Here is a 12,148-nt window from a genome sequence, read left to right on the forward strand (position 1 = left end):
GGCACTTGAAAAGACCGACAAATGTCTCGTTCCCGCCGGAGCTGAATGTACCCGCATGTGTGGTGTCGTCTTCTTCCCCCGCCCCGCTGTGTTTGCTGTATTGTCTCTGAAGCCGGCCCCCCCGAGACGAGATGGGCTGTTCCTGTGCCCCAATTAACACTTTACAGGTGCCATTCCCCGGCATTGTGGCCATTGTCGGTGCTCACACGCGATAAGATAAGGCGGAGGAGAGCGGGGCATGCCCAGCGGCAGACATTCAAGGAGGGGGCAGTGCGAGGTGAGGTGAGGTGCGACACGCCGGAGCCCCGACGCAGCTAATGCGGAGCACTTGTTGGACTGGCATCGAAAGGACGTGTGCGCACGGAGCGAGCCTTCCCTGCGGCGGAGCGCGGGAACTTTCTCCCCCCCTCCCGCTGCAGGAGTTGTGTGCACTGCAGCGGTGCCGAGAGAAAAGCACAGAAGGCAGCAGGCTCTGGAGAGCAGGTAAGAGACGGAGCCTTGTGGGCAGGCGAGCAGGCCCGTTTTTTGGAAATTGCTGAAAAGGTTTGTTCGGTGTGTGGCAGGCGCACGTCGCGAGCTTGCGTGGCGATCTGCCGGTCTGGAGTTATGCAAATGAGGCCGAATTGCATCCCGGGACATGCTGCGAATGCGCAACGGCGACTGCAGATGTGTAGGAAACGGCGCGCTCGTTTTCTCGTTTTGCCCACACTTTTGAGTGTTAGTGTGGCGTGTGAGTGTGTGAAAGAGTGGGCCCAGCAGGAGGCGGTGGCGTGCGGGGCGAGGAGGTGGCCTAGGCTGCGCGATTTGTGCTGTGGGTGCGGGCCGCTTGCAGGGGCCTGTTTAACTCATACTTACCTGGCAGGGGAGATACTTTGATCAAGAAGGAGGTTCACCCAGGGCGAGGCTTGGCCATTGCACTCCGGCTGTGCTGACCTCTGCGAATTCCCCAAATGTGGGAATCTCGACTGCATAATTTCTGGTAGTGGGGGACTGCGTTCGCGCTCTCCCCTGATGTGCTTGGTCCAAAATCAGATACGGGAGGGTTAGGACACCACGAGCTGCGTGGCTGCGGAAGGATCCCGGTTCGACAGGAGTGGACGCCGCTGCTGGTTCTCGCTGGCTTTTAGTTAGGGGTCCGGAGAAGCATCTCAAGCTAGTTCCACTACTCCTTCCGGACGTTCATTCCCTTTTCAAAGTCAGTCGTTTTGCTGTAGTCTGCGTTCTTTAGGCTGATTATCGAGGTTAGCCTTTATTTGGTCATGGGGGGCCTCGGTACTGTATGCTGAGTCTAAAGACAGTTTCACCCGTTTTCTGATTGCTCGGTTCTGTACCAGTGCAGACATGTCAAACAGTGAATGGCTGTACCTCTATTGTATCCGTGCTCAATGAATGAAATCGGTAACAAATGAATATATGTCTAGTTATACGAAAAACGAGTGGTTTATCGACTCATCTTCATTTGCAGATTTAGAGGCAGCTTCGATATTCGTTTTACAGACGGGTTTTTTTTTTTGAATATGGGTCACACACATGCCACAGCAACAAAACATCTCTAGAGATGAGGCTATAGATCACCTTTCCATCCTTCAGGTTTTCCTCCCAAAGCCTACGGCACCAACGGCGACCCCTGCTGGCCGGGAGAGCAAAAGCTTACAGCACCTGGTATTCCCAGGCAGTCTCCCATCCAAGTACTAACCAGGCCCGACGCTGCTTAGCTTCCGAGATCAGACGAGATCGGGCGTGTTCAGGGTGGTGTGGCCGTAAGCGAAAGCCCTGGCGCCTGACTCGCTACTTGAAGCTGTGTGTGGCGGGGCTTCCGTGCCCCCCGAGCGGGACTGAAGGATCGTTCGTGTGCAACTCTTTGGAAAGGAGCTGCTTTCCAAATCGCATTGCGTGCCTGGATGTTGGCGAATGCGCTCCCTTGTGTTGGCTCGTCCCGCACTGGAGGAGGACAAACAATCTGCACGGAGGAGCACCAGGCAAGTCTTCACCAGACAAAAACCTCCAGTGCACAGCACTCTGGAAACATTTCGGGGCTTTCGCGTGTTTATTTCAGCACGTAAAGCGCACCGGTCCAACACGTCGGCCGGGCGCGCGGCGCCTCCGCCCTCTTGTGGCCTTGCGGCGTCAGAGCAAGAGGCTCCTTCTCGCTGCACTTCCGCTGTGTTGCAGGACCCGGAGCGCGCACTTTGTGGGGGGCGGGGGACCGCGTTCGCGCTCTGCCCCCGGTCTCTTGCGCGAGTACTAAATCTCACGGACAGGGGGGCCTCGTCATTGATTGTTACAGGTGAGACGGGGATTAGGAGGAGACCCCGACTGATGGGTAAAGGGGAGCACTAACACCAGAGGGACACCCCCGGCGTCTCTTTTTGAGAGACGCCCTGGGGTTTCCTAATGGCCAAGGAGGGTCGGGACCTCGGTTTGACCTCTGTTTGTGCAGCAGAGTGTCGCCATCAGGAGGCTGGGGCGTAAGAGAGCCACACAGCCCGCAGGGTGAGCGCTCCCTACTGGTCCCAGTCACACCTCTTGCAGGAGCAGCAGCAACCGGAGCTTTTCCGGGGTGGAATCTCCTATCCGGGTGCCGGCCAGGCTCACACCTGCTGGGCTGCCCCGGGGGTGAGCCCAGTCGAGAGTCGCAGGGCCAGATCTAGTCACCGGGGAGAAACGATACAAGTGAAGGATTGCTCGGCTCTCGGCACTTGAAAAGACCGACAAATGTCTCGTTCCCGCCGGAGCTGAATGTACCCGCATGTGTGGTGTCGTCTTCTTCCCCCGCCCCGCTGTGTTTGCTGTATTGTCTCTGAAGCCGGCCCCCCCGAGACGAGACGGGCTGTTCCTGTGCCCCAATTAACACTTTACAGGTGCCATTCCCCGGCATTGTGGCCATTGTCGGTGCTCACACGCGATAAGATAAGGCGGAGGAGAGCGGGGCATGCCCAGCGGCAGACATTCAAGGAGGGGGCAGTGCGAGGTGAGGTGAGGTGCGACACGCCGGAGCCCCGACGCAGCTAATGCGGAGCACTTGTTGGACTGGCATCGAAAGGACGTGTGCGCACGGAGCGAGCCTTCCCTGCGGCGGAGCGCGGGAACTTTCTCCCCCCCTCCCGCTGCAGGAGTTGTGTGCACTGCAGCGGTGCCGAGAGAAAAGCACAGAAGGCAGCAGGCTCTGGAGAGCAGGTAAGAGACGGAGCCTTGTGGGCAGGCGAGCAGGCCCGTTTTTTGGAAATTGCTGAAAAGGTTTGTTCGGTGTGTGGCAGGCGCACGTCGCGAGCTTGCGTGGCGATCTGCCGGTCTGGAGTTATGCAAATGAGGCCGAATTGCATCCCAGGACATGCTGCGAATGCGCAACGGCGACTGCAGATGTGTAGGAAACGGCGCGCTCGTTTTCTCGTTTTGCCCACACTTTTGAGTGTTAGTGTGGCGTGTGAGTGTGTGAAAGAGTGGGCCCAGCAGGAGGCGGTGGCGTGCGGGGCGAGGAGGTGGCCTAGGCTGCGCGATTTGTGCTGTGGGTGCGGGCCGCTTGCAGGGGCCTGTTTAACTCATACTTACCTGGCAGGGGAGATACCTTGATCAAGAAGGAGGTTCACCTAGGGCGAGGCTCGGCCATTGCACTCCAGCTGTGTTGACCCCTGCGAATTCCCCAAATGTGGGAATCTCGACTGCATAATTTCTGGTAGTGGGGGACTGCGTTCGCGCTCTCCCCTGATGTGCTTGGTCCAAAATCAGATACGGGAGGGTTAGGACACCACGAGCTGCGTGGCTGTGGAAGGATCCCGGTTCGACAGGAGTGGACGCCGCTGCTGGTTCTCGCTGGCTTTTAGTTAGGGGTCCGGAGAAGCATCTCAAGCTAGTTCCACTACTCCTTCCGGACGTTCATTCCCTTTTCAAAGTCAGTCGTTTTGCTGTAGTCTGCGTTCTTTAGGCTGATTATCGAGGTTAGCCTTTATTTGGTCATGGGGGGCCTCGGTACTGTATGCTGAGTCTAAAGACAGTTTCACCCGTTTTCTGATTGCTCGGTTCTGTACCAGTGCAGACATGTCAAACAGTGAATGGCTGTACCTCTATTGTATCCGTGCTCAATGAATGAAATCGGTAACAAATGAATATATGTCTAGTTATACGAAAAACGAGTGGTTTATCGACTCATCTTCATTTGCAGATTTAGAGGCAGCTTCGATATTCGTTTTACAGACGGGTTTTTTTTTTTGAATATGGGTCACACACATGCCACAGCAACAAAACATCTCTAGAGATGAGGCTATAGATCACCTTTCCATCCTTCAGGTTTTCCTCCCAAAGCCTACGGCACCAACGGCGACCCCTGCTGGCCGGGAGAGCTAAAGCTTACAGCACCTGGTATTCCCAGGCAGTCTCCCATCCAAGTACTAACCAGGCCCGATGCTGCTTAGCTTCCGAGATCAGACGAGATCGGGCGTGTTCAGGGTGGTGTGGCCGTAAGCGAAAGCCCTGGCGCCTGACTCGCTACTTGAAGCTGTGTGTGGCGGGGCTTCCGTGCCCCCCGAGCGGGACTGAAGGATCGTTCGTGTGCAACTCTTTGGAAAGGAGCTGCTTTCCAAATCGCATTGCGTGCCTGGATGTTGGCGAATGCGCTCCCTTGTGTTGGCTCGTCCCGCACTGGAGGAGGACAAACAATCTGCACGGAGGAGCACCAGGCAAGTCTTCACCAGACAAAAACCTCCAGTGCACAGCACTCTGGAAACATTTCGGGGCTTTCGCGTGTTTATTTCAGCACGTAAAGCGCACCGGTCCAACACGTCGGCCGGGCGCGCGGCGCCTCCGCCCTCTTGTGGCCTTGCGGCGTCAGAGCAAGAGGCTCCTTCTCGCTGCACTTCCGCTGTGTTGCAGGACCCGGAGCGCGCACTTTGTGGGGGGCGGGGGACCGCGTTCGCGCTCTGCCCCCGGTCTCTTGCGCGAGTACTAAATCTCACGGACAGGGGGGCCTCGTCATTGATTGTTACAGGTGAGACGGGGATTAGGAGGAGACCCCGACTGATGGGTAAAGGGGAGCACTAACACCAGAGGGACACCCCCGGCGTCTCTTTTTGAGAGACGCCCTGGGGTTTCCTAATGGCCAAGGAGGGTCGGGACCTCGGTTTGACCTCTGTTTGTGCAGCAGAGTGTTGCCATCAGGAGGCTGGGGCGTAAGAGAGCCACACAGCCCGCAGGGTGAGCGCTCCCTACTGGTCCCAGTCACACCTCTTGCAGGAGCAGCAGCAACCGGAGCTTTTCCGGGGTGGAATCTCCTATCCGGGTGCCGGCCAGGCTCACACCTGCTGGGCTGCCCCGGGGGTGAGCCCAGTCGAGAGTCGCAGGGCCAGATCTAGTCACCGGGGAGAAACGATACAAGTGAAGGATTGCTCGGCTCTCGGCACTTGAAAAGACCGACAAATGTCTCGTTCCCGCCGGAGCTGAATGTACCCGCATGTGTGGTGTCGTCTTCTTCCCCCGCCCCGCTGTGTTTGCTGTATTGTCTCTGAAGCCGGCCCCCCCGAGACGAGACGGGCTGTTCCTGTGCCCCAATTAACACTTTACAGGTGCCATTCCCCGGCATTGTGGCCATTGTCGGTGCTCACACGCGATAAGATAAGGCGGAGGAGAGCGGGGCATGCCCAGCGGCAGACATTCAAGGAGGGGGTAGGGCGAGGTGAGGTGAGGTGCGACACGCCGGAGCCCCGACGCAGCTAATGCGGAGCACTTGTTGGACTGGCATCGAAAGGACGTGTGCGCACGGAGCGAGCTTTCCCTGCGGCGGAGCGCGGGAACTTTCTCCCCCCCTCCCGCTGCAGGAGTTGTGTGCACTGCAGCGGTGCCGAGAGAAAAGCACAGAAGGCAGCAGGCTCTGGAGAGCAGGTAAGAGACGGAGCCTTGTGGGCAGGCGAGCAGGCCCGTTTTTTGGAAATTGCTGAAAAGGTTTGTTCGGTGTGTGGCAGGCGCACGTCGCAAGCTTGCGTGCCGATCTGCCGGTCTGGAGTTATGCAAATGAGGCCGAATTGCATCCCGGGACATGGTCCGAATGCGCAACGGCGACTGCAGATGTGTAGGAAACGGCGCGCTCGTTTTCTCGTTTTGCCCACACTTTTGAGTGTTAGTGTGGCGTGTGAGTGTGTGAAAGAGTGGGCCCAGCAGGAGGCGGTGGCGTGCGGGGCGAGGAGGTGGCCTAGGCTGCGCGATTTGTGCTGTGGGTGCGGGCCGCTTGCAGGGGCCTGTTTAACTCATACTTACCTGGCAGGGGAGATACCTTGATCAAGAAGGAGGTTCACCCAGGGCGAGGCTCGGCCATTGCACTCCGGCTGTGCTGACCCCTGCGAATTCCCCAAATGTGGGAATCTCGACTGCATAATTTCTGGTAGTGGGGGACTGCGTTCGCGCTCTCCCCTGATGTGCTTGGTCCAAAATCAGATACGGGAGGGTTAGGACACCACGAGCTGCGTGGCTGCGGAAGGATCTCGGTTCGACAGGAGTGGACGCCGCTGCTGGTTCTCGCTGGCTTTTAGTTAGGGGTCCGGAGAAGCATCTCAAGCTAGTTCCACTACTCCTTCCGGACGTTCATTCCCTTTTCAAAGTCAGTCGTTTTGCTGTAGTCTGCGTTCTTTAGGCTGATTATCGAGGTTAGCCTTTATTTGGTCATGGGGGGCCTCGGTACTGTATGCTGAGTCTAAAGACAGTTTCACCCGTTTTCTGATTGCTCGGTTCTGTACCAGTGCAGACATGTCAAACAGTGAATGGCTGTACCTCTACTGTATCCGTGCTCAATGAATGAAATCGGTAACAAATGAATATATGTCTAGTTATACGAAAAACGAGTGGTTTATCGACTCATCTTCATTTGCAGATTTAGAGGCAGCTTCGATATTCGTTTTACAGACGGGTTTTTTTTTTTGAATATGGGTCACACACATGCCACAGCAACAAAACATCTCTAGAGATGAGGCTATAGATCACCTTTCCATCCTGCAGGTTTTCCTCCCAAAGCCTACGGCACCAACGGCGACCCCTGCTGGCCGGGAGAGCAAAAGCTTACAGCACCTGGTATTCCCAGGCAGTCTCCCATCCAAGTACTAACCAGGCCCGACGCTGCTTAGCTTCCGAGATCAGACGAGATCGGGCGTGTTCAGGGTGGTGTGGCCGTAAGCGAAAGCCCCGGCGCCTGACTCGCTACTTGAAGCTGTGTGTGGCGGGGCTTCCGTGCCCCCCGAGCGGGACTGAAGGATCGTTCGTGTGCAACTCTTTGGAAAGGAGCTGCTTTCCAAATCGCATTGCGTGCCTGGATGTTGGCGAATGCGCTCCCTTGTGTTGGCTCGTCCCGCACTGGAGGAGGACAAACAATCTGCACGGAGGAGCACCAGGCAAGTCTTCACCAGACAAAAACCTCCAGTGCACAGCACTCTGGAAACATTTCGGGGCTTTCGCGTGTTTATTTCAACACGTAAAGCGCACCAGTCCAACACGTCGGCCGGGCGCGCGGCGCCTCCGCCCTCTTGTGGCCTTGCGGCGTCAGAGCAAGAGGCTCCTTCTCGCTGCCCTTCCGCTGTGTTGCAGGACCCGGAGCGCGCACTTTGTGGGGGGCGGGGGACCGCGTTCGCGCTCTGCCCCCTGTCTCTTGCGCGAGTACTAAATCTCACGGACAGGGGGGCCTCGTCATTGATTGTTACAGGTGAGACGGGGATTAGGAGGAGACCCCGACTGATGGGTAAAGGGGAGCACTAACACCAGAGGGACACCCCCGGCGTCTCTTTTTGAGAGACGCCCTGGGGTTTCCTAATGGCCAAGGAGGGTCGGGACCTCGGTTTGACCTCTGTTTGTGCAGCAGAGTGTCGCCATCAGGAGGCTGGGGCGTAAGAGAGCCACACAGCCCGCAGGGTGAGCGCTCCCTACTGGTCCCAGTCACACCTCTTGCAGGAGCAGCAGCAACCGGAGCTTTTCCGGGGTGGAATCTCCCATCCGGGTGCCGGCCAGGCTCACACCTGCTGGGCTGCCCCGGGGGTGAGCCCAGTCGAGAGTCGCAGGGCCAGATCTAGTCACCGGGGAGAAACGATACAAGTGAAGGATTGCTCGGCTCTCGGCACTTGAAAAGACCGACAAATGTCTCGTTCCCGCCGGAGCTGAATGTACCCGCATGTGTGGTGTCGTCTTCTTCCCCCGCCCCACTGTGTTTGCTGTATTGTCTCTGAAGCCGGCCCCCCCGAGACGAGATGGGCTGTTCCTGTGCCCCAATTAACACTTTACAGGTGCCATTCCCCGGCATTGTGGCCATTGTCGGTGCTCACACGCGATAAGATAAGGCGGAGGAGAGCGGGGCATGCCCAGCGGCAGACATTCAAGGAGGGGGCAGTGCGAGGTGAGGTGAGGTGCGACACGCCGGAGCCCCGACGCAGCTAATGCGGAGCAGTTGTTGGACTGGCATCGAAAGGACGTGTGCGCACGGAGCGAGCCTTCCCTGCGGCGGAGCGTGGGAACTTTCTCCCCCCCTCCCGCTGCAGGAGTTGTGTGCACTGCAGCGGTGCCGAGAGAAAAGCACAGAAGGCAGCAGGCTCTGGAGAGCAGGTAAGAGACGGAGCCTTGTGGGCAGGCGAGCAGGCCCGTTTTTTGGAAATTGCTGAAAAGGTTTGTTCGGTGTGTGGCAGGCGCACGTCGCGAACTTGCGTGGCGATCTGCCGGTCTGGAGTTATGCAAATGAGGCCGAATTGCATCCCGGGACATGGTCCGAATGCGCAACGGCGACTGCAGATGTGTAGGAAACGGCGCGCTCGTTTTCTCGTTTTGCCCACACTTTTGAGTGTTAGTGTGGCGTGTGAGTGTGTGAAAGAGTGGGCCCAGCAGGAGGCGGTGGCGTGCGGGGCGAGGAGGTGGCCTAGGCTGCGCGATTTGTGCTGTGGGTGCGGGCCGCTTGCAGGGGCCTGTTTAACTCATACTTACCTGGCAGGGGAGATACCTTGATCAAGAAGGAGGTTCACCCAGGGCGAGGCTCGGCCATTGCACTCCGGCTGTGTTGACCCCTGCGAATTCCCCAAATGTGGGAATCTCGACTGCATAATTTCTAGAAGTGGGGGACTGCGTTCGCGCTCTCCCCTGATGTGCTTGGTCACCAGACAAAAACCTCCAGTGCACAGCACTCTGGAAACATTTCGGGGCTTTCGCGTGTTTATTTCAGCACGTAAAGCGCACCGGTCCAACACGTCGGCCGGGCGCGCGGCGCCTCCGCCCTCTTGTGGCCTTGCGGCGTCAGAGCAAGAGGCTCCTTCTCGCTGCCCTTCCGCTGTGTTGCAGGGCCCCGAGAGGGAACCCGGAGCGCGCACTTTGTGGGGGGCGGGGGACCGCGTTCGCGCTCTGCCCCCGGTCTCTTGCGCGAGTACTAAATCTCACGGACAGGGGGGCCTCGTCATTGATTGTTACAGGTGAGACGGGGATTAGGAGGAGACCCCGACTGATGTGTAAAGGGGAGCACTAACACCAGAGGGACACCCCCGGCGTCTCTTTTTGAGAGACGCCCTGGGGTTTCCTAATGGCCAAGGAGGGTCGGGACCTCGGTTTGACGCCTCCCCCGAAGGACGGCGCCTGTTTGTGCAGCAGAGTGTCGCCATCAGGAGGCTGGGGCGTAAGAGAGCCACACAGCCCGCAGGGTGAGCGCTCCCTACTGGTCCCAGTCACACCTCTTGCAGGAGCAGCAGCAACCGGAGCTTTTCCGGGGTGGAATCTCCCATCCGGGTGCCGGCCAGGCTCACACCTGCTGGGCTGCCCCGGGGGTGAGCCCAGTCGAGAGTCGCAGGGCCAGATCTAGTCACCGGGGAGAAACGATACAAGTGAAGGATTGCTCGGCTCTCGGCACTTGAAAAGACCGACAAATGTCTCGTTCCCGCCGGAGCTGAATGTACCCGCATGTGTGGTGTCGTCTTCTTCCCCCGCCCCGCTGTGTTTGCTGTATTGTCTCTGAAGCCGGCCCCCCCGAGACGAGATGGGCTGTTCCTGTGCCCCAATTAACACTTTACAGGTGCCATTCCCCGGCATTGTGGCCATTGTCGGTGCTCACACGCGATAAGATAAGGCGGAGGAGAGCGGGGCATGCCCAGCGGCAGACATTCAAGGAGGGGGCAGTGCGAGGTGAGGTGAGGTGCGACACGCCGGAGCCCCGACGCAGCTAATGCGGAGCAGTTGTTGGACTGGCATCGAAAGGACGTGTGCGCACGGAGCGAGCCTTCCCTGCGGCGGAGCGTGGGAACTTTCTCCCCCCCTCCCGCTGCAGGAGTTGTGTGCACTGCAGCGGTGCCGAGAGAAAAGCACAGAAGGCAGCAGGCTCTGGAGAGCAGGTAAGAGACGGAGCCTTGTGGGCAGGCGAGCAGGCCCGTTTTTTGGAAATTGCTGAAAAGGTTTGTTCGGTGTGTGGCAGGCGCACGTCGCGAGCTTGCGTGGCGATCTGCCGGTCTGGAGTTATGCAAATGAGGCCGAATTGCATCCCGGGACATGCTGCGAATGCGCAACGGCGACTGCAGATGTGTAGGAAACGGCGCGCTCGTTTTCTCGTTTTGCCCACACTTTTGAGTGTTAGTGTGGCGTGTGAGTGTGTGAAAGAGTGGGCCCAGCAGGAGGCGGTGGCGTGCGGGGCGAGGAGGTGGCCTAGGCTGCGCGATTTGTGCTGTGGGTGCGGGCCGCTTGCAGGGGCCTGTTTAACTCATACTTACCTGGCAGGGGAGATACCTTGATCAAGAAGGAGGTTCACCCAGGGCGAGGCTCGGCCATTGCACTCCGGCTGTGCTGACCCCTGCGAATTCCCCAAATGTGGGAATCTCGACTGCATAATTTCTGGTAGTGGGGGACTGCGTTCGCGCTCTCCCCTGATGTGCTTGGTCCAAAATCAGATACGGGAGGGTTAGGACACCACGAGCTGCGTGGCTGCGGAAGGGTCCCGGTTCGACAGGAGTGGACGCCGCTGCTGGTTCTCGCTGGCTTTTAGTTAGGGGTCCGGAGAAGCATCTCAAGCTAGTTCCACTACTCCTTCCGGACGTTCATTCCCTTTTCAAAGTCAGTCGTTTTGCTGTAGTCTGCGTTCTTTAGGCTGATTATCGAGGTTAGCCTTTATTTGGTCATGGGGGGCCTCGGTACTGTATGCTGAGTCTAAAGACAGTTTCACCCGTTTTCTGATTGCTCGGTTCTGTACCAGTGCAGACATGTCAAACAGTGAATGGCTGTACCTCTATTGTATCCGTGCTCAATGAATGAAATCGGTAACAAATGACTATATGTCTAGTTATACGAAAAACGAGTGGTTTATCGACTCATCTTCATTTGCAGATTTAGAGGCAGCTTCGATATTCGTTTTACAGACGGGTTTTTTTTTTTGAATATGGGTCACACACATGCCACAGCAACAAAACATCTCTAGAGATGAGGCTATAGATCACCTTTCCATCCTGCAGGTTTTCCTCCCAAAGCCTACGGCACCAACGGCGACCCCTGCTGGCCGGGAGAGCAAAAGCTTACAGCACCTGGTATTCCCAGGCAGTCTCCCATCCAAGTACTAACCAGGCCCGACGCTGCTTAGCTTCCGAGATCAGACGAGATCGGGTGTGTTCAGGGTGGTGTGGCCGTAAGCGAAAGCCCCGGCGCCTGACTCGCTACTTGAAGCTGTGTGTGGCGGGGCTTCCGTGCCCCCCGAGCGGGACTGAAGGATCGTTCGTGTGCAACTCTTTGGAAAGGAGCTGCTTTCCAAATCGCATTGCGTGCCTGGATGTTGGCGAATGCGCTCCCTTGTGTTGGCTCGTCCCGCACTGGAGGAGGACAAACAATCTGCACGGAGGAGCACCAGGCAAGTCTTCACCAGACAAAAACCTCCAGTGCACAGCACTCTGGAAACATTTCGGGGCTTTCGCGTGTTTATTTCAGCACGTAAAGCGCACCGGTCCAACACGTCGGCCGGGCGCGCGGCGCCTCCGCCCTCTTGTGGCCTTGCGGCGTCAGAGCAAGAGGCTCCTTCTCGCTGCCCTTCCGCTGTGTTGCAGGGCCCCGAGAGGGAACCCGGAGCGCGCACTTTGTGGGGGGCGGGGGACCGCGTTCGCGCTCTGCCCCCGGTCTCTTGCGCGAGTACTAAATCTCACGGACAGGGGGGCCTCGTCATTGATTGTTACAGGTGAGA

General features: G+C 57.9%; 9 non-coding genes across 9 annotated transcripts; 5 read left to right on the top strand and 4 right to left on the bottom strand.

The window, feature by feature from the left end:
* The first annotated feature begins 847 nt into the window (after window positions 1–847).
* Window positions 848–1,011, top strand: LOC148637292 (U1 spliceosomal RNA). The gene has a single exon (XR_015931540.1). It is a non-coding gene; the product is annotated as a U1 spliceosomal RNA (small nuclear RNA).
* Window positions 1,012–1,647: 636 nt separating this feature from the next.
* Window positions 1,648–1,766, bottom strand: LOC148637293 (5S ribosomal RNA). Its single transcript, XR_015931549.1, has one exon. It is a non-coding gene; the product is annotated as a 5S ribosomal RNA (ribosomal RNA).
* Window positions 1,767–3,541: 1,775 nt separating this feature from the next.
* LOC148637294 (U1 spliceosomal RNA) lies at window positions 3,542–3,705 on the top strand. Its single transcript, XR_015931542.1, has one exon. It is a non-coding gene; the product is annotated as a U1 spliceosomal RNA (small nuclear RNA).
* Window positions 3,706–4,341: 636 nt separating this feature from the next.
* LOC148637295 (5S ribosomal RNA) lies at window positions 4,342–4,460 on the bottom strand. The gene has a single exon (XR_015931552.1). It is a non-coding gene; the product is annotated as a 5S ribosomal RNA (ribosomal RNA).
* A 1,775-nt stretch (window positions 4,461–6,235) lies between these two features.
* LOC148637296 (U1 spliceosomal RNA) lies at window positions 6,236–6,399 on the top strand. Its single transcript, XR_015931555.1, has one exon. It is a non-coding gene; the product is annotated as a U1 spliceosomal RNA (small nuclear RNA).
* Window positions 6,400–7,035: 636 nt separating this feature from the next.
* LOC148637297 (5S ribosomal RNA) lies at window positions 7,036–7,154 on the bottom strand. Its single transcript, XR_015931550.1, has one exon. It is a non-coding gene; the product is annotated as a 5S ribosomal RNA (ribosomal RNA).
* A 1,775-nt stretch (window positions 7,155–8,929) lies between these two features.
* On the top strand, window positions 8,930–9,093 carry LOC148637298 (U1 spliceosomal RNA). Its single transcript, XR_015931538.1, has one exon. It is a non-coding gene; the product is annotated as a U1 spliceosomal RNA (small nuclear RNA).
* A 1,596-nt stretch (window positions 9,094–10,689) lies between these two features.
* Window positions 10,690–10,853, top strand: LOC148637299 (U1 spliceosomal RNA). The gene has a single exon (XR_015931561.1). It is a non-coding gene; the product is annotated as a U1 spliceosomal RNA (small nuclear RNA).
* Window positions 10,854–11,489: 636 nt separating this feature from the next.
* Window positions 11,490–11,608, bottom strand: LOC148637300 (5S ribosomal RNA). Its single transcript, XR_015931546.1, has one exon. It is a non-coding gene; the product is annotated as a 5S ribosomal RNA (ribosomal RNA).
* Window positions 11,609–12,148: the final 540 nt, after the last annotated feature.

This window comes from Lepisosteus platostomus, unplaced genomic scaffold (assembly GCF_059453375.1).
Source record: "Lepisosteus platostomus isolate fLepPlt1 unplaced genomic scaffold, fLepPlt1.hap1 Scaffold_124_H1, whole genome shotgun sequence".
Classification (NCBI taxonomy): domain Eukaryota; kingdom Metazoa; phylum Chordata; class Actinopteri; order Semionotiformes; family Lepisosteidae; genus Lepisosteus; species Lepisosteus platostomus.